The sequence below is a fragment of the Meleagris gallopavo genome, chromosome 1, assembly GCF_000146605.3.
Source record: "Meleagris gallopavo isolate NT-WF06-2002-E0010 breed Aviagen turkey brand Nicholas breeding stock chromosome 1, Turkey_5.1, whole genome shotgun sequence".
In the NCBI taxonomy this organism is placed as follows: domain Eukaryota; kingdom Metazoa; phylum Chordata; class Aves; order Galliformes; family Phasianidae; genus Meleagris; species Meleagris gallopavo.
The window spans coordinates 81,963,496-81,983,641 of NC_015011.2; the positions used below are offsets into that span (position 1 = coordinate 81,963,496).

Below are 20,146 nucleotides of genomic sequence, written 5' to 3' on the forward strand. Positions count from 1 at the left end.
CCATTGGCCTTTTTGGCCACGAGGGCACACTGCTGGCTCATGGCCAACCTGTCGTCCACCAGGACGCCCAGGTCCCTCTCTGCAGAGCTCCTCTCCAGCAGCTCATCCCCCAGCCTGTATTGGTGCATGCAATTATTCCTCCCTAGGTGTAAGACCCTACACTTGCTTTTGTTGAACCTCATCCGGTTTCTTACTGCCCAGCTCTCCAGCCTGTCCAGGTCTCGCTGAATGGCAGCACAGCCTTCAGGCGTGTCAGCCAATCCTCCCAACTTCGTATCATCAGCAAACTTGCTGAGGGTGGCCACTATCCTCTCATCAAGGTCATTGATGAAGATGTTGAACAAGACCGGACCCAGCAAACCTCAAAGCATTCCCAGTTATTAGCACTCCAAGATAACAGAGGTAAATATTATTCTGTGGCTGATTTGATGGTTCCTGAAAGCCAAGGGAAAGGATTTATCCAGTTAGTGCCAAAGCTGTGACAGGAATTTTGCTATTTCCACTTTACAAAATAGCCTCCCATGGCACAGTTTTTTCATTTATATACTGGACTCATTTTGCAAAGACTGACTGCAACAGGCAGTGAACATCAACTCTGTTTCTCCTAGCATAAGCCTGGAGGTGCTCCTCATGTTTTGCCCTCTGACTTAGTATTGGAACACGTTGTCCAGTTATGGGCAAGCCTGATGGTAATGCTATCAGGCCCCAGCTGATCCATCAGGTACGACCTGTCTTTCAGATAGAGGTCTTAAGCATAACAGTGCCTCAATTCACACAAAAAAGAAATGTATAGTAGTTGTAAAGAGAGTTTAGAGCTGCACTGCTTCTGTATTCACACAAACAGCAGGAATAGTGCTTGCTTGGAGACTGCACACTCCCCAGATGGATTCCCTGTTATCTGTTGCACTGGGGCCTGGCAATACTTCCACAGGAGACCTCACCCGCTGGGAGCTCCATGGACTGCAGCAGGACAACAGGCTTAGAAATACTTCCTTCTTTTTCTGATGCAGAACAAGCTCACTCACAACAGGAAGCTCACACCTTCCCCTCAGCATACAAGCAGCCCCTGTGGCCAACCAGCATAGAAGTCTTCTCACATCTTCAAACACTGTGGTGCCTTTGTTCTCATGAAAAAAAAAAAAATCCAATATTTCATGAAACAAAACAACCTTTGGGCCACAAAATAAGAAAGTTTTTCATTCTTTTTTTTTTTTTGTACAAACATCAAGAAATCATTACAAATGTAGATAAAAATGAAAGCTAGTGGAACTTTTTATAAATGTTTGTTTAAGATACAAAAATCTTTCCCAAAAAAGTCTGGTATCTCCCAACTGGTTTTAAAAGCACATGCATCATAATTATTCCCCATGTCTATTACAGGTGAACTTGCACTAAAAGAAATCTTACTGTGCAGCGATTCGCAATGTGGTACAGTTCTTCTGAGATAAGGGATCTAACTGATCTCATAGATTACTTTGCAGAAAGGACTAGCGAAAAAGGGGAGGGCAACTATTGAAATAGGGGACCTCTTAGAGAAGTTGTGATATGGTACTTGCAGCTTTTTCAATAGATGGTCTCTCTTGTACTTTCAAAGACAAATGATCCATAAAGCAAACCAACTGCTGTTTAGTCTAGTTTACAGACAGGGTGGGATTTAGGAGAAGGCAGTGCACAGGTGATCTGAAGGTTGCCTATAATTCCTGCACATTAGTTTTTGATCCAATTCCATATGGCACCCAGTGTAAATCTCTGGAAAGGCAGAGCTGTTCTTCAGAACATAAGGACCCATGGGATTAAACTGTACCAGAGCTGCTATCCTTTTGTCATCTGTTCAAAAGCTCTCCATCATGGAAACTACCTTTTAATATTCTTGTCTTTCATTTATTTACTCATGCCTAATATAATCCATGACTAATTTCTCCCGGGTCTGCAAAGGTCAACCAGAGTCCATTCAGGAAAACCTAGCATATAGCCTCACTTGACAAATGCAATGGCATTTTATTCACTTGCAAAAATGACTTATTTCCAAAAAGTGACATACAACAATAGTATTGGTTTCTTGAAACATAGCAAGAATAATATTTCGATGTGCATAGAAGATAAAACATAAGCTCAGGGTAAGCTTGTATTACTCAACTGCTTTACCTCATTACACATTTCCACCCCACAACGCCTTCTGAAAGAATAAATCAGCTCTCTCTAATTTTCTCAGGTCTTAATAAAACAAATAAGCAAAGATGCATTAATTTAAGAGAAGCCTACAATACAGATGTTAACAAACTGTTAACATTTCCCCAGTTTCATTAGTACTGCATGACAAAACCTTGCTCACGGCTGAACCTGATCTCACAGACCAGCCGATTAGTCAACAATGACATTTTGGCTATTTGATTTAGTTATCAAACAGCCAGAGTAGATCATGCAGCTAGCAGGAGTAACTTTCTTCTTATCGTGTATCTTCTTTTTAATCTAACCACCTACAGAGCAATTTACCTACTTATTTCAGATCAAAGTTGCTTTAGTAAACAAAGCTGACACCTTGCCAGGCAGCAGTTATAGATGACTTTCTTAAGTGGAGCGATATATGAAATAGCTGAACTGCAAGTTTAGGCTTTAAAGATAGGGGAACTTCACCAGTGCCAGTGTCAAGGCAACCTTTTCAACATGTGTTGGCACACAGGCACACAGGCACACACATGCTGCCATCAGAAACATTCACTTTCAGAACAAAAAGAAAAAAGAATAGAGAAAACAAGATCCTTAGAATACAGAAATAATGAACTCTGTTACTTTCTCAGAGTCGAGGGATTTTGACCTCAGCAGCAATAAACAGTCAACAAAGAAGATATTTATACTGACATCCCATCAGCAGGGATCTCCACTTTGCAGTTAGTCACCTGGCAGTGAAAACCACTGAGATACCCTCTTTCTCGTCTCTTGGGTGGCCGAGAAAGTTTCATTAGAGGTTGACATGGAAGACAGAGAATATGTGGCCATTTGATATTTTTTTATTTTCACACGTTGAACTCTCACATTACATGTTTTGACTCCTACATTTTGGAATCCAATCTACATTTGGAAGCCACCTTCAGATAAGGCTTGCCAAAGAAGGTTGGCTTCACCCTTATCACACCAGGAAAATCAATGATGGAAAAGTCATGTTACAGGCACATACCATCTCAAAATTACATGGACTTCCAAAATACCTTGTCTAGCAGGGTCTCTCCAAGAGAAAACTCAGAGAAAAGCAATTGGTCTTGCCTCAGGTACCATTACAGGCCAAGGCAATCATTAAAAGTAGCTAATTGCTTAGTCAGCCATTAATCCTTGTCACCTGCCGATGCATGCTATTACATTTTTTCAGCTCACTGCAAATAAATCTAACTACTCAGTGACATCATTTCATTAAGCAAGAAAATTAGGGAAGTAATTGGGTAAAAGATGATGATTTATACATCCATTTCCAACCTAGCAGCGAATAACTGTTTTTACACCGTAACAACACAGAATGCTTTCAACAAACTAATCTAAATTTCTGCCAAGCCATACTTCTCACTTGGGCTTTTCTCTCATTATTATAGGTTAAAAAAAGGAAGAAGAAATAAATTATAAAAGTGTGTGGGTGGGTGTGTATACACAAAGGAATAGTCACCCAGTTTGTGCTTTATTCATAATAAATCTCTGTATAAAATGCTAGGTCAGAATGATTTTCAGGTTAAGAACTGAGCTCATAAAGCTGGAAGATTGCTAACAGTTGGCAAAATTACCCTTGGGTCACAATGTTCGTGGCACCTGTACACACATTTTCTCCCTTTTATCTTCTAGTTTACTGTAAAAGAGTCAGCCTGCTTGACCATTTTATGATCACAAGAAGGCAGCTATAGAAGAAATGAAGAAACAAAGATGGTATGAAAAATTAATTTTACAGAAATTAGTAACAGTAATCAGTACACAAATACACAAACTAAAATTTAAATAAGGGAAAAGACTTGTAGTAATGAAGAGGGAATGGCATGAATCTGTCTGGGGCAATGAGGGATTCACCAAGCTTATGTATAACACAACTGATAGCATTTCGGGTCCACATGTCCCACCTAAATGAGGTCCAATTTCACAGTGGTCAAATTGGTATAACCTAATGTGATGTTCACTGGCTACAGAAATCAGCTGATGATTTAAATCTAATTCCTCTTAGAGGGCAGAAGTGTGGATGCTGCCTAAGAAGTTAAGCAGGCTCATGTTATTTGCCCAAGGAAAACCTTCTCTTTCATGCTAATTTGTGCACCTCATCTAGTTTAAGGGGAAGTCTGACTAACCTGCTGAATGCAGCACAGCCACATCTGCCCATTTATTTATGTACAGAAACTGTAGTAAATCTCATTGCTAGGCAATTAGAATGAAACCACTGAGAATACACGTATACCATTTATAATCAACTCGGAAGCCATTATTTCTGTCACTGAGAAAAGACAACAAATATGAGTTTTTCATTCAATATGTATTGCCTTTCACTAGCTCCTGGTGAAACCAAGTTCTCCAAAAATAATGTTCCCTTCATTCTCCATTGGCTGTGAAAACTCAAGCACACATTTGCCAGCAAATTAAACCTTTCCTCCAGCATGAGTCAGTGCAATGTGCAATCCTGCATTTTGTGACAGTCACAGCCCTGCAATTCTCTCTTTAGATAAAGGTCACGTCATGGCTGTCCATAAATCTCTGATTCTGACAGGGTTAGTCACCATAGGGTCAAATATCAGTTCATACCCTGCTGACTGTGTGGGAAGTATGTAATATTCCTCTTTCTCTCTCATGAGAGTCCATTTGGAGAGTCACAAAGAAGCAGAATGTGTAAATATTTATACTATTTATTAACATTATAATGCACACAGGACTCAGAATGCATCCCATAAGGCAGTCTGAAAAATACAATAGCACACTGTTCACTCTCCATAGAAGTACAGCTCCATCACACCCCACACCTAATCAGCCAAAAGCTGCTGAAGAAGCCAGCCAAATCCTGCCTTTACTACGTAGTAAATGTCATCAGTAAAGTTGGATTGTTTCAGGATGAGGGGGATGTATCTTGAGTTGAAGATTAATTGCCCCCACAGTCATATCTAGGACCTCCTTATAATATTCTGATTCATCCTATCTTGGCTAATACACAAGATAGGCAGCCAGTCCAGTTTCACAATTGATCTTCCTGCAAAATGAAATGGAAAGCACTGTCAATTCATGTGTTAGTTCCTAAGTTCCAAAGCAAATAAAGAAATTAATTAATAAATGGAAGTGAAATATAGTCTTTGTGCAAAACTCACAGTCTGGTGTGAAAACAATAGCCCCTGGGAAGCTAGAAGCATGACAAAACATGTGTTCCGTAGGTTTCCATTTGGGAGAATAATATATTGGAGTTTCAGAAAGGATTGCACACGAGCATCTGATTACAGGGCACTGATAATGTGCTGCAAGATGCAGGCCAACCACAAACACTGCTGTGAATTGTTATTTCTAGCTCCTTACTCCTATAGTGCTCTGAAGCTACATAAACAGCGGTCAGGAAAACTGTAAGAGCATATGTATCACATAAGACCAAAAGTAAAATTGCTCCAAATATTCCTACAGCCTATGATTGCCACAAGCATGCCCTATTCAACATCTACCTTCAACTGAAAGACAACTCTCAAAATAGTTGCTCTGATTTGCATCAGGAGCATGCAATCAGGAGCAAAAACCTGAAGTTTGCTAATACTTAAAGACAAGTAAATCCATCCCATGTGATTCAGTAATCTTTATGCTTCTCAGACCTTCCACATCCCTCCTCATGATCCATTTTACATGATTCTTATCAGAAGACTCCTTAAGGATCTTTTTCTGGAATAAGCACAGAAGCACTGTTTGTGAATCCTAAGTTTCCAAGCTCCTCAGAAAACTCATATTCTTAGGTTGCTGCTGTTCTTTCGCCTCTCATTTTTATGTACCTCCACCTAAAAACGAGTCGACTGTGTCACTTCCGTGTTTTACTAGAGAGGAATGTGGTCAGAGCTTCAGCACTGAGACAGGAAGAGGGAAGTCTACAGCCGCCCTGCACAGAGCTCTGTACTGCGTGCCTCCAATTCTTTACTCTCACTCAGATTTCTGTGGCCATTGGTTTTTCCTTGTTTCTCCTCCAAGAGCTGAATCATTATAGAATATCCTGAGTTAGAAGGGACCCACAAGAATCATCGAGTCCAACTCCTGGATCCGCACAGGAAAACCAAAAAATCTGATCATGTGTCTGAGAGCATTGTCTACATATTTCGTGAATTCTGGCATTTCGGGGCTGTGCCCACTGCCCTGTGGTGCAGACCCTATCCCTAATCCCAGCTGCCCCTCCCCTGACGCAGCTCCATGCCGTTCCCTCGGGCCCTGTCGCTGTCACACAGAGCAGAGCTCAGCTCTGCCCCTCCGCACCCTGTGAGGAGCTGCAGCCGCCATCAGGCCTCCCCTCAGCCTGCCTTGCTCTGAGCTGAGCACAGCACGGGACTTCAGCTGCCCCACACACCCCTTGCCCTCCATAATCTTCACCATATTCATAGCCCTCCTCTGGACACTCTCTAATGGTTTTGTATTCTTTTTGTACTCTGGCACCCAAAACTGCACACAACACTCAAGGCGAGGCTGCACCAGTGCAGTGGGACAATTGTTTCCCTTGACCTGCTGGCTGTGCCCAGGATATGGCTGCCCTTCCTGGGCTGCTGTGTCCTATCTGCAATGCAGATGCCTTTACTTGCACTTTTTTGCCAGATAGCCAGAGACTATTTTTGTTTTCCAGCCATCACCCAAGGTGATTTTACAGAAAGAACAAGTATTATCCAGCACTATTCAATAGCATTAATTACATGTATTACAAATCCTGTTCTCAGGCTCATTCGCCTCCTCCCAGGCTGGATCTGAAGCCTGACTCACACTTCACCACAAATTCCCACTCTTTCACCACTGAGTTAAGATTTGATGGATTTAAGGATACCACCTGCAGGACAGCCTTTCAAGCCTGTTGGCATGCCAACGATTGTTGATTTTACTGGTGCCTCCAGCAACTTCGCAGAGACTACCTCCAGGGTTTTTCAGCAGTTCCCAGAGCAGCTGCTAATATGCTGCCTCGCTGTTCTCTGGGAGCCAGCTCTGTGGATGGAGGACAATGAAATGCTGAAAGAAGAGGCTGAAGGGGTTTATCTCTATCAGGCAGCTGATGAACCAGAGTCACTTGCAGATCCTACCACCCTCTGTCCTGTAAGAAAAGCAAGTCGCCTGCTTGGTTTCCTGGAAATTTTTATTTGTTTCTCTTTGGGATTCTAAAGTCTGACCACTGTACTAAGATCAGATGTGAGAACTAAATCCATAGGGTAGCACACAGTTCAAAATAACATTCAAATGCACCCAACGGGAAAAATACCTCTTCTGAGCCTAGTATTTTTTTGTGGCAGCTATTCTGTGAGTTCTTGCTGTCACAGCTATTTGCAATCATGTGCTGCAAACTACTTCATGGCCGCCACAATTTTTCACAAACCTCTTCAGTCCTTTTCATTTATTTTGTTCCCTTTTGTTCTTTAGCGTTTTCTGTTACTATGATATGAGTAATCCACTCAGGAGACTTTGAGGATGTTCCATGACTTGATTTGAGATGGTACTGCTCTGGGGGACCACATAAGCAATGGGAAAATGTCCAAAACTAACCAGCAATCTTAAACAACATCCTCATGATTATATTCTTCCTGGCCAATAGGATTTATATTCTTAATAATTAGAATAAGTTTAACTGCCAGAAATTACAGCAATAAGCATTTCAACTTACCCCACAGAATAATCAGAACATCTAAGCATGATCCAAACTGGCAATGTGAGAAAACTTTGCTAGATGCAAAAGAATGAGAAACTCTGAAATCATCACCTCAGAACAAAACACGTGGAACACAAGAAAAGCCTTTAAACAAGCATGGCCATACTGCATTTTGTTTTAAATCTGGTGAAAAAACTGGGACCACAGCTTGAAAACTCAGGCAGATGGATTATCTTGTCTGACAAGTAAACAAGTCTGTGGATGAATAATTAAAAAGTAATTTTCCAGCACCCTAAGGCATACATTTTTATCTTAATTAAATTCACATTAATATCTGCAATTGCTACACTAGTGGTAGTTCTTAATTCCTCGATCTCCTATGACAGATTTTCAATAGATATTTTTTCCAGGTTTCTTCTTTGCCTTTGGTAACAACATGCACTTGATACTGTGCTTATACACAGAAAACATCCTGCAATCCTGATGGTTGCCTACAAAAAGTGAGAGTTCTATCCCTAGTGTAGCTCCTATTCCTTACCATTTCTTTCCTAGAATTTTATGCTTAAGGGATGGGGGGGTTAAGACTTATCATCTTGAATTACCAATAGGCCTAAGTTTTGTGTTTAAGAGGTCTAAGAATATAGCTTCCCACCTAAGGTCAAGTAGGTCATTAAGGCAAAGAGAAAGAAGAGGGAAAAAAAGAGGAAAAGAAGGCAGACAGCAAAAGCTAACAGTAGCAACAAGAAGAAAATCAACTGTTTGGTTTATTGCTTTCTTGTATTTGCTCTGTAAATGTGAAAACATAAATAATTCCAGATTCAGAGCAATTAACACATAATCACATGTCACCACACAAACAATACTCTGTATTGTTATGCATTTTATAGAAGAACTGGAAAGTAGAGAGAAAATAACCTTATAAATTATACACACATAGTAAATCTTCATTCCTGCTGTAAGATGGCTATAAATAATAAGTAAACAATACTCATGGCCACAGGTACACATTAGTCATGAAGTAAACATAAGCTGTGGTATATCTGACCTCCTAGCATTAGCTTTGAAAAAAAATGAAACATCTAAAATTCAAGTAAGGAAATGAAAGTTACTTTACTTATTGCCCTGAAATATGATATTTAGACACTTCTGGGAGTGCCACGAGGCACCTCTGTGCATCCTGAGGAATCTAACCATGCTTTAAAATGTCATACCTTTCACTTAAAAGAAGCAAGTTCTGTAATCAGGTTACTGGAAGTGTGGAATTGCAAATGCATCAGTCTCTTTGTTCCCTTTCTATCCCAACAGAGGCCTGTTAAGATTTGCTCTCAATAAATCATTTTTACTTTCTGAAATGCAAACTCTCTCTGTAATGCATCACAGCATCAGTGGCTGATTGCTAGATGAAGATTAACTGTTGAGCTCTCGTCTAGCTTGCTGAAATAAACTAGACAGATACTTTCATACCAATCTGTAAGAGCTCATCAAAGGAAAATTGCACAAGATTATTCCTCTTCAACATTCTTTGCCAAGTAAACCTTTGCCCTCCATCCTTGAAATCTATCCTCCCATCACCTTCTCCCTTTGACACAGGTGATATCCACTTTCCTCTCTTCACAAAATGCTCATTTTTGTTAATCTCTACTCCATTCTTCCATATTGTTATTTATCATGTTCAGTCTGCCCAGAGGAACTCTTTTGAGTGTGATTCTTTCTGTTTGTCTGTTTTTTGAGTTAATAAAATGTAGGATGCCCATTCCATTGGAAACATTACCAAGCAGACAGCCTGACGCTGGGGGGTTGGGGGGAGGGAGGAGCTGGTTGCCAATCCAACTTTCACATTCAGAAAACAAACTGAAAATACATATTTTTCATTCCGTATCTATCAGTCTGCAAGTAGCACAAAACAGTGCAACCATAAAGATGAGTGAAGATCATTATTTCACCACTTTTAGTCAATCAGATGAGAGTATGTACTTACATAGACATATAACTATCTGACAAACACATAAGAATCAACCCCCTTTCCTATCCATTGGTCTCTAAATTTACATCCCCCTTTAATTTCATAAACCTTGGTGACTCACAGTTCCTGGGATTATCTTCAATTCAAGACACTAAGAGCAGTTTGGGAGTGGAAGAGTGAGCTCCATAACAGACTCACTGCAGTCTCACTGCAGGTTGAGATTGTAACGCTGTCTCAAAATGTGATCTGTTAGGATAATGAAGAAAAACTTCCATATGGAAACCTCCTGCCCTTCCATTCACTGCTGAGGTCTGCAAACAGCCCTGGCGCAAAGAGCCTGGGGGTTGTGAGTTATCACCAAGAGTAGACACAGCCATGGCAAGAATGCAGATGCTGTGCAGCTGTGTGTCCACAGATGTAGCTGTAATATGACATAGCTGCCCCTTCCACACTGTTGGTTGAGAGGAGCAGAGCCCTGATGAAGAGTTGCATTAGAGAATAGGTCAAAAGATTGCCATTGCTGGTCACTGAGCCAATCTGCTTTACCTGACATTAAGATCAAGGAACTGCAGAAAAGCCACAGCGATGTGCTGAAGAACTCTGAAATGCAATGATGAGTCAACCTGAGCTGGCTGCCAAACATCCACCTAGCTATTCTCTCCCTTCCCATCCTCAACAGGACAGAGGGAGAAAACATGATCTTTCCTTGCACTTTGTCCCTGCTCCCATTGGAGTGCATCTCATGGACTGCAGTCCTTCACAAACACAAAAGCAGTCCTCTATGGCTACATGGCCTTCAGGAAATATGAACCGTGGTTTCTTTTATATACTCCATATTCTGCAAGGGAATCAATGCTCTAGTGCCTGCAGCACTTCTCCCTCCTTCTGCTCTGATATTCGTGTTTGCAGAGTTGCTTCTCACGATTTTTTTTCCCCTCATTCCTCATTGTTCCAAAGTGTTTTGCCCTTTCTTAAAATATTTTCAGAGATACCACTGGTTTTACTGACAGGCCTGGCTGTATCCTGCAGTGGCTGTTTTCGAATCAGCTAGGACCAACTATGTGCAGCATGGGGCAGCCCCTGGCTTCTTCTCGTAAAGGCCACTGATACAGTCCCCCACTGACAAAATTTTGCTACATAAATGTAAGACAGATGGTAACACATTTTTCATGAGGCACTACACCATAACTTCGAGAGCTCAAAAGTATGAGTATTCAGAAGTAAAGGACCAGCTCCCACAACAAATAGTTAAAATAGACATGGAAAGAGGCATGTACAAGCTAATACGGAGAGTCTGTAAGTAACCTATACTGACAACATTCATTATTTATTTACATGGCAGCTTATTTTGCTGTTTTTCATCATCACCAAACTGGTATATTTGCTCAATCCTCTCAGTGACAAGTTAATGCCCTTATCTTCCATTCTGGTAGAAGGAAACCAAACAGCAAAGTGAGAGATGGTTTGTACCTGGTCTTACCTGAAATTCATGTCGAAGTCACAACGCTTTCAGTTGCAAGCATACTCCTAGAGAATTGAGGTCTGCTTCAATCTGCAGTATTTGTTCAGCAAATCATCACCTGCATGGAAAGAAAGAAGTTGGAAATGTTTGAAAACAAACAACAATACACAATTAGCGATGCGACATCTTTAAATTTCCACCTCATACTTATAACATAATTGAAAACAGCAAAGCTGTGCTCCTACAGTAACAATAATAAGGAAATTTTTAGATTGCTTCTGTTAGCTAAATGCTATGTGTTGTACTGTGAGACTTAGGAAATTAAATTGCTTTAGAAATAAACAGCAACATGGAGAAAATATCAGATATCAAATCTACATTTAATTGAGCATTTTATGCTAGATATTAAAATACCTCTGAACAAATCATCAGATATAGTTAATTGGTATATTTCCACACAGGTCAATAGACTCAGCAAATGTTTACCCACTCAAGATCTGATCAATATATATATGCATTTATCTACTTCTGCTAGTAAAGCATTGTTCCATGTAGTTTCCCTGTAGTTGCATTAAATGTCTGAAATGCAGCTGTATATATCTTTTTGATAAGTCTATATTTTTTATGTCAGTCACTCAGCAACTCAGTATGTGAGAACAAAGAGCATATGCCTTTAAGAACAGTGTCATAGGGATGGCAGCCCTCTCTTTTTCTGCACCTCAGATATGTTTCCTTCTCATTGCAATGAGTTTTAGCCTAGCCCAGACTGAGAGAACAACTTTGTCTTCCTACTGCCCTAAAACTTTTCCCATTCTGACAGTGAAAAAATTCTAAGACATCAGCTGTGCTACTACAGAAATACTTCACTTGGAATGTAACTGAGGACATTCAAATGCCTAGCACAGAGCATCTTAGGAAACCATTAGATGTACAAACTTCTGGGATAGAATGATTAAAAAGCAACATGCAGCAGGTGAAAAGAAGCACTTTTCATTACCTGTTCCTAAGATTATTTTCTCCTCAGTCACTTCTGCTACCAATAAACAACTCAGTTAAACAGAATTCTGGTAGTGCTTTAATCTAATACAGCTTGTGGCAGCATTTGCTATAAGCATGATCTGAGATTTCATGCTAGAAACTTTTATTAAAGCCTCTTACTAAACAATATGCAAAACAGCCAAAGCAATTTCAACAGAGTATTTATATGCATTTCAACAGCTGCTCTAAAGTAACAGCTCTTTCATCCATACAGTTATTTTTCGTGTCTTGAAGTTATGAAGATTTGGGAACAAAATATTCTCACACAGAAGAACATCAGTACTTGGTAATTAAGCAAGCTGTAATGCACAGCACAAGGGTAATGCTAGTGAGGAAGCATTGTCCTCTGACTAGGATAATAAAAAAGACAGAAAACAAACTGGGTTTTGCAGTGGTTTTCCTGATAGTCTCCTCAAGGCCCTGTTATCTGTCTATAAAACAGGAAGAACAATGCTCCCTTGTGAAACAGAGAAGCTGATCTCATTTGTGGTGTCCAGAGGATGCTGTGAAAGCTACTAAACATTATTACATACAACTAATAAAGTTGAGTTTATTGTGGTGACAGGTGCAATCAATGAACAGCATCAAAACATTTCTAAGCATGCCACAGAAAAGATGAGAAAAAGCTAAATCTATAGCAGACTAGAGGTAACTTGGGGAGAACAAGGTTTATGTATGTGGTTGAATACTCCTCGACCATTTCTGATAAGGGGGCTATGGATTCTGGAAAACTCTGTAATGATGCCTAAGCAGCTGGGTAAATGTGACTGGCCAGAAGAAGGAAAGAGCATCATTTCAAACCACAGATCACCAAGTGCCACCAAGAACATTTTTGTGGCCCACAGAGTTAACTTGTTCTATGCTGTCAAGATCTAAAATGAAAAATATATAAACACCGATCATCTGCAACTCAGATTCACAAAGAGAGAAATACAAAATTCATTAAATAAAGATTAAACAATGATATATAAAGTGTACTGGTGAAGCAGTGCTAAGAAGAAATGCCTGCACTCAGAGCCTGGTCTGGTGGTTGGCAACCCTGCACATAGCAGGGGGGTTGAAACCAGATGATAATTGCGGTCCTTTTCAATCCAGGCCATTCTATGATTCTGTGATCGATGAGAAGCTCAGCATTAGCTATCAATATATGCCTGCAGCCCAAAAAGCCAATCATATCCTGGGCTGCATCAAAAGAAGCGTGTCCAGCAGGTCAAGGGAGCGGACTGTCCCTTCTATTCTGCTCTCAGGAGAAAACGGAGCTGTTGGAGCAAGTCCAGAGGAGGGCCAGAAGGATGCTCAGAGGACTGAAGCGCCTCTCCTGTGAAGACAGTCTGAGAGAGTTGGGGTTGTTCAGCCTAGAGAAGAGAAGGCTCCGGAAAGACCTTATGTCCAACTTCCAGTACTTACAGGGGGCCTGCAGGAAAGATGGAGATGGACTCTTTGTCAGGGAGTGCAGTGAAAGGACAAGTAGTAACGGCTTTAAACTAAAAGAAGGTAGATTTAAATATAAGAAAGAAATTCTCCGCTATGAGGATGATGAGGCACTAGAACAGGTTGCCCCAAGAAGCTGTGGATGCCTCATCCCTGGAAGTGCTCAAAGCCAGGTTGAATGGGGCTTCAGGCAACCTGGCCTAGTGGGAGGAGTCCATGACCATGGAAAGGGATTGGAACCAGATGGTCTTTAAGGCTCCTTCCAACCCAAGACATTTTGTAATTCTATGGTTCTATTACTAGAAATTTGTTTATGTTTTCTCTGAGTTCACAACCTTGCCTGCAGGAAGGAATAACTGAAAAGTTATTCTAGCAGCTTTGAGTATATGAGGTGTGAAACATACCATGTGCAACTGCCTACTCTGCTACAGTTTTCAATGATGCATAATACCACCTATAAATGTAGACAATCTTTTTTTTTTTTTCTAAAGGAACTAAAATGCTGTTGACACAGTGCTGTGCCCATAAGAATCCACAATTGTCTTGTTAGATAATGTTTCTCCTTAGATAAGTGAAATATACAAACACTTCAGTGAAATAAAATAGCGGGATTTTAAGATAGGAATAAACTATTATCATTTCAAAATGAGACCCAGACTGTAAATAATGGAAATCTGGGAAAAGATTCCTCAACATATGGCTTTGCTTGTCTCAGTAACATGTTGCTGTCTCTTGACTGCACTAATGATAATTAGAACTGTACTATTAACAGAATCTGTGGCCCACAGTGGAGGAGGGTTTGCTGAGTTCATGGAAGCTGGTAGTATGGCTGCCATTTGAACAGGACTAGGGAACAGCAAAGACATCTAGTATCTGTTACAAATTCACTTGGATGGATGTCAAAAACCTGGTGGTCATGAACAGTGGTAGGTTGAGGACTCCTGGTTACAAGGGAGAGAACAGCCATTTATCCTACTTGGCAGAGAGATCCATGGCCTAAGGTCTGTCTTCATTGCTCTGATTTCCCCTTTAGGGGAAATCTCACAAAGGTGAGATAAAGTAGAACAGGACCATGCATTGTTAAAGCAGTCATTTTGGATATCTTGCAAGTAGTGCCTTAACAAAGCTAAGGTGTCAGTCTGGGGACTGATCACACTGGGATAAGTTTCCTCTTACCATCTGGGGTTCTCATGAAAGAGCAGTCCCAGACCATGGCCATGCACCATCTGCTTTTACAAAAAAATAGAAAGGAGGTTGACCTTGCCTGCACAGAGGACCAAAGGGCAGACTCCTGAAGTCCCCTGGCACACTTACAATCAGCATGCCTGTTGTTTACAGCTTTCTTTTCAAATTTAGAAACAGGGCCTTTTCTCGTCTCACTTGTTCCTGGCTGCAAAAAGGTCTCCAGCTATTTGCGTATGTTGCAGAGGTGCCAAAAGACACACAACACAGCTGGCAGCTTCCAGGGGCCTGGGCTCCAGTAGCACTGCAACTTTTTTGGAAACTACTTTATTGCAGGAAATCTTTTTCTGGGGACACTTTGATCTGAGAACCTCTCTCTATATATATGCTTTCTGGCCTGATAACTCTTTTTAAACCTCAAGGTTAGAAAAGAGTGCAGAATGACTTCACTTCCTTCACAGTCTGTTAACAGCTTCTTTTATTCTCCATCATGAGTTGGCTCATATGAAATACAAGTTTTTTAACCTATCACACAAAATGTGAGATGCACTGCAGTTCACTAAATGGTGCAGTAGTTATGTTCTTTGTATCTGTACTGCATCTTTAAATCTACTATAGCAAAGATGGATACAGAGATCAGGAGCCATTTTTTTTCATTCTTTCAGGAACATTCTTTTCGAAAGTTTCAATTCACATTGTTCTTATCTACTTCTCCAACAAACATAAATTTTGTCTGTCTTTAAGTAACTTTAAAAAAAAAAAAGAAGAAAGAAAAATATTCATAGTAATATCAAAAAATTAACTTGTTCAGTGAAAATCCCCAAACTGGATTATTTATCTCTTTCCTCTCTCCCTTTGCTCTTTTTATTTACAATTTAGGTAAAAGGAAAGAAGTCAGAGAAAGAATGTGATGGAACTAGACCGTAAATTGTTTGCATCTCTTCCCTTTCATAGAATCATAGAATGGCTTGGGTCGGAAGGGACCTCAAGGATCAACAAGTTCCAACCCCCCTGCCATAGGCAGGGTTACCAGCTGCTAGATCAAGTACTAGGTAAGACTGCCAGGGCCCCATCGAACCTGGCCTTGAATACCTCCAGAGATGGGGCATCCACAGCCTCTCTGGACAATTTGTTCCAGCACCTCACCATTCTCTGAGTAAAAAACTTCCTTTTGACATCTAATCTAAATCTCCCGTCCTTTAGTTTAAAACCATTCCCCCTTGCCCTATCACTATTTACACATGTAAAATTTCCCACTCATTTATAAACTTCCTTTAAATAATGGAAGGCTCCAATGAGGTCTCCCCACAGCCTTCTCTTTTCCAGGCTAAATAAGCCCAGTTCCTTCAGCCTGTCTTCATAGAAGAGGTACTCCAGCCATTGGATCATCTTTGTGACTCTCCTCTGGACACTCTCCAAAAACTCTATATCTTTCCTGTGTTTGGAGCCCCAGACTTGGATGCAGCATTTCAGCTGGGCCTCACAAGGGCAGAATAGAGGGGGACAATCACCTCCCTTGCCCTGCTGGCTATCCCCCCTCTGAGAGAACCCAGAATACCATTGGCCTTCCAGGCTGCAAGTGCACACTGCTGGCTCATGTTAAGTTTTTCATCAACCAGGACCCCTAAATCTTTTTCAGCAGGGCTACTCTCAAGGAGTTCTTCTCCCAGTTATAAACATATCTGGGATTACCTTGACCCAGATGCAAAATCTTGCACTTTGCTTTGTTGACTCTCATTAGGTTCACAACCTTTTGAATTTATCACGATCCCTCTGGATGGCATCCCTTACTTTTGATCTATCAATCATACCACTAAGCTTGGTGTCATAAGCAAACTTGCTGAGGGTGCACTCGATTCCATCATCTATGTCACTGATTAGTATGTTAAAGAGTACCATCCCAAGACAGACCCATGGAGGACACCACTTGTTATCAGCCTCCACCTGGACTTAGAGCCATTGACCACAACCCTCTGGCTGTAACCTTCCAACCAATTCCTTATCCATCAAATAGTCCACCCTTCAAATCCATATCTTTTCAATTCAGACATAAGGATGCAGTGGGAGACCATGTCAGAGGCCTTGCAGAAATCCAGGTAGATGACGTCACTTGCTTTCCTTTTGTTCACCAATGCCAACACTCATCATAAAAAGCCTCCAGATTGGTTAGGCACAACCTTCCCTTGGAGAAACCTGGCTATCTTGGAACATCTGCTCATCCCTCATGTGCTTTAACATGTCTTCCTGGAGGATCTGTTCCACGATCTTCCCAGGCACAGAGGTGTGGCTCACAGGTCTCTAGTTTCCCAGGTCCTCTTTCCTCCCTTTCTTGTAAATGGAAGTGATGTTTGCCTTTATTCAGTCTCCAAGGACTTCACCTGAGAGCCACAACTTTTCAAATATGATGGAGAGCAGTTCAGCAATCATAGACTCATAGAATTGCTCAGATTGGAAAAGACCTTAAAGATCAAGTCCAACCACAACCCAATCATACTACGCTAACTCTAACAACCCACCGCTAAATCATGTCCCTGAGCACCACATCCAAATGGTTTTTAAGCACATTCACGGATGGTGACTCAACCACCTCCCTGGGGAGTCTCTTAACAACCCCTTCTGTAAAGAAGTTTTTCCTGATATCTATCCTAAACCTCCACTGGTTCAAATTGAGGCCATTTCCCCTCGTCTGTCATCTGTCACCAGTGAGAAGAGACCAACCTCGCTCTCACTGCATCACCTTTCAGGTATTTGAAAAGGGCAATAAGGTCTCCTCCTAGCCTCCTCTTCCTAGACTAAACAGCCCCAGTTCCTTCAGTCTCTCTTCGCAGGGCATACTCTCCAAGCCCTTCACAAGCCTTGCTGCCCTTCTTTGGACCTGCTCCAGCTCCTCAATGTCCTTTCTGTATTGAGTTGCCCAAAACTGAACACAGTACTCAAGGCGACGCCTCACCAGTGCTGAGTACAGGGGCAGGATTACATACCTAGTCCTGCTCACCACACCATTCTTGATACAAGCCAGGATGCCACTGGCCTTCTTGGCCACCTGGGCACGCTGCTGTGTGCTGTCAGCTGACTGTCCATCAGTACACAAAGGTCCCTTTCCATCGGGCAGCCTTCCATCCACTCCTCCCCAAGCCTGTAGGGTTGCCTGGGTTGCTGTGACCAAAATGCAGGACCCAACACTTGGCCCTATTGAAACTCATGGAGTTTGCCTTGGCCAATCAATCCAGTATCAGTGCCAGCACCAAGCCCTGGGGGACACCACTTGTGACTGGCCACCAACTGGATTTAACTCCACTGACCATGATTCTTTGGGCCTGTCCATCCAGCCAGTGTTTCACCCAGCAGAGCATATGCCCATCCAAACTATGGGCAGCCAGCATCTCCATGAGGATGCTGTCGGGGACAGTGTTAAAGGCTTTACTGAAGTCCAGGTAGACCTCATCAACAGCCTTACCTTCATCTACTAAGCGTGTCACCTTGTCATAGAATGAAATCAAGTTTGTCAAACAGGATCTACCATTCATGAACCCATACTGACTGGGCCTGATCCCCTGGTTGATCTTTAACTGATCCATGATGGCTCGTGAGATTATCCATTCCATAACCTTCCTGGCACCTATGTGAGACTAATAAACCACATCAGCCAGCTCCCATAGGAGCTCTGGAATGCATATCATCCATTACCATGGACTTGTACACATTCAGTCTCATGAGTCTGTCTTGGACTTGCTCTTACAGTGGGGATGAGTTTGCTCCACTATTTCCCACCTAGAGGTTCAGGTTCAGGAATGTAAGGTTCAGGGATGTGAGAATCCTGACTGCCAGTGAAGACTGAAGTAAAGAACTCATTTAGTACCTCAGCCTTCTCTGTACCTGCGGTAGCCAGTTCTTCTTTCCCATTTAGCAGAGGGGATACACTCTCTTAGGCCTGTCTCTTCTGTCCTATGTACCTGTAGAACCCTGTTTTGCTGTTTTTAACATCCTGCACCAAATTCAGTTCCATCTCTGCCTTAGCTTTCTTAATCTCACCTCTGCAAGTCCAGACAGCATCCCTGTATTCTTTGTGTGCTTTAGTTAGACCATCTACAAGTAAACAAGAAATTAGAAAAATTGAAAAAACTGAAAAAACAATTTGTTTTTCCATTTTTCTCCATTATACTTCCCTCCCCCTCGCCTTCCACTCCTACTTCCCTTCCCCATACAAACTCCTCATGGTCAGAACTCTGTCATAGCAAAACACTTTTGCCCCTTATTGTTTTGGGGTAACCTCATTTAAAAGCCACAGAATGACAATGAAGCATTGCTAACTCCTCAGTCACACAGTTTATGATAACAATTAGTTTAGTTTTGCATAGATGCCTTTGAATGCCATATTTCCCAGTTCAAAATAGGAAAGAGTTGCTTCAATTACTTGTTTTCTTCCAATGCTGTCCTCTTTTTCAGTTTCCCCATCGCACCTCCCATATGCCCTTCTCATTCAGATCCTCTTCCAGTACCACTTTAGGCAGAACTCTTCCTGCAACTTCTCACCACCCATCTCAAGACTCTCTCACCACCTCCTTTTGGAGCAGACCATCTGTAGCTGTGGATAACCTCTTATCTGCCATTCTTCTCCATGATCCAATACAACCTGCTTCTTAATACTGTTGTCCAATGTGAAGGTGAGACTCGCGTAAGAGGAGACAAGTAGTTCTTGGGCCTAGCAGCTGCTTCAGCCAGTCACCATGCATGATACGCAAACCTCAACTGAGGACTGGATGGGTATTTTAAGAACCACAGATACACGCTCAGAAACTGTTTAACCCATAGTGATACCAGCTGTCAAGAATTACATACATTTAACATGTAAACTTTAATAACAACTGTTTAATAATAACAATAGCAAGCTCAAAAGAATGTGGTGCTTCTTAGCACAACCTAAGCATACTGATGCAGGCTCTCCAAGCTATGACAGAGCTGCATCTCATACAGATGGGAAATACTTGTCTGTTCTCTAAGCAGCAGAAGAGTATGGTGTGTTAGAAGAAAATGTTTGTGTGTATGTAAAATAGGTTTGTTCTGTAACTGCAAAGCAGAGGTGGATCGCGGGGGAGAGAAAAGCTACCGGCAAGGGAGGAAACAGCAAAATAGAGAAAAGACAATTAGGGGCTAGAAATCACAGTGAGGAAAACCCATGCACATTGCCCGACAGAAAGAGTCCTCCCCTTTGCTGAGCTTCTGGGCACAAAGCTTGGGCATGGTCTTAAGACAC

At 41.6% G+C, this 20,146-nt stretch overlaps 1 long non-coding RNA gene across 1 annotated transcript in view; it reads right to left on the bottom strand.

Moving 5' to 3' along the window:
- Positions 1-19,780, bottom strand: part of LOC104913508 — a 116,544-nt gene extending 96,764 nt beyond the window's left edge. Inside the window, exons 1-2 of the long non-coding RNA XR_004161663.1 lie at positions 19,307-19,780; positions 11,260-11,359 (exon numbers count right to left, since the gene is read on the bottom strand). This is a non-coding gene — a long non-coding RNA (uncharacterized LOC104913508). The remainder of the gene's footprint in view (positions 1-11,259; positions 11,360-19,306) is intronic.
- Between the last annotated feature and the right edge of the window lie 366 nt (positions 19,781-20,146).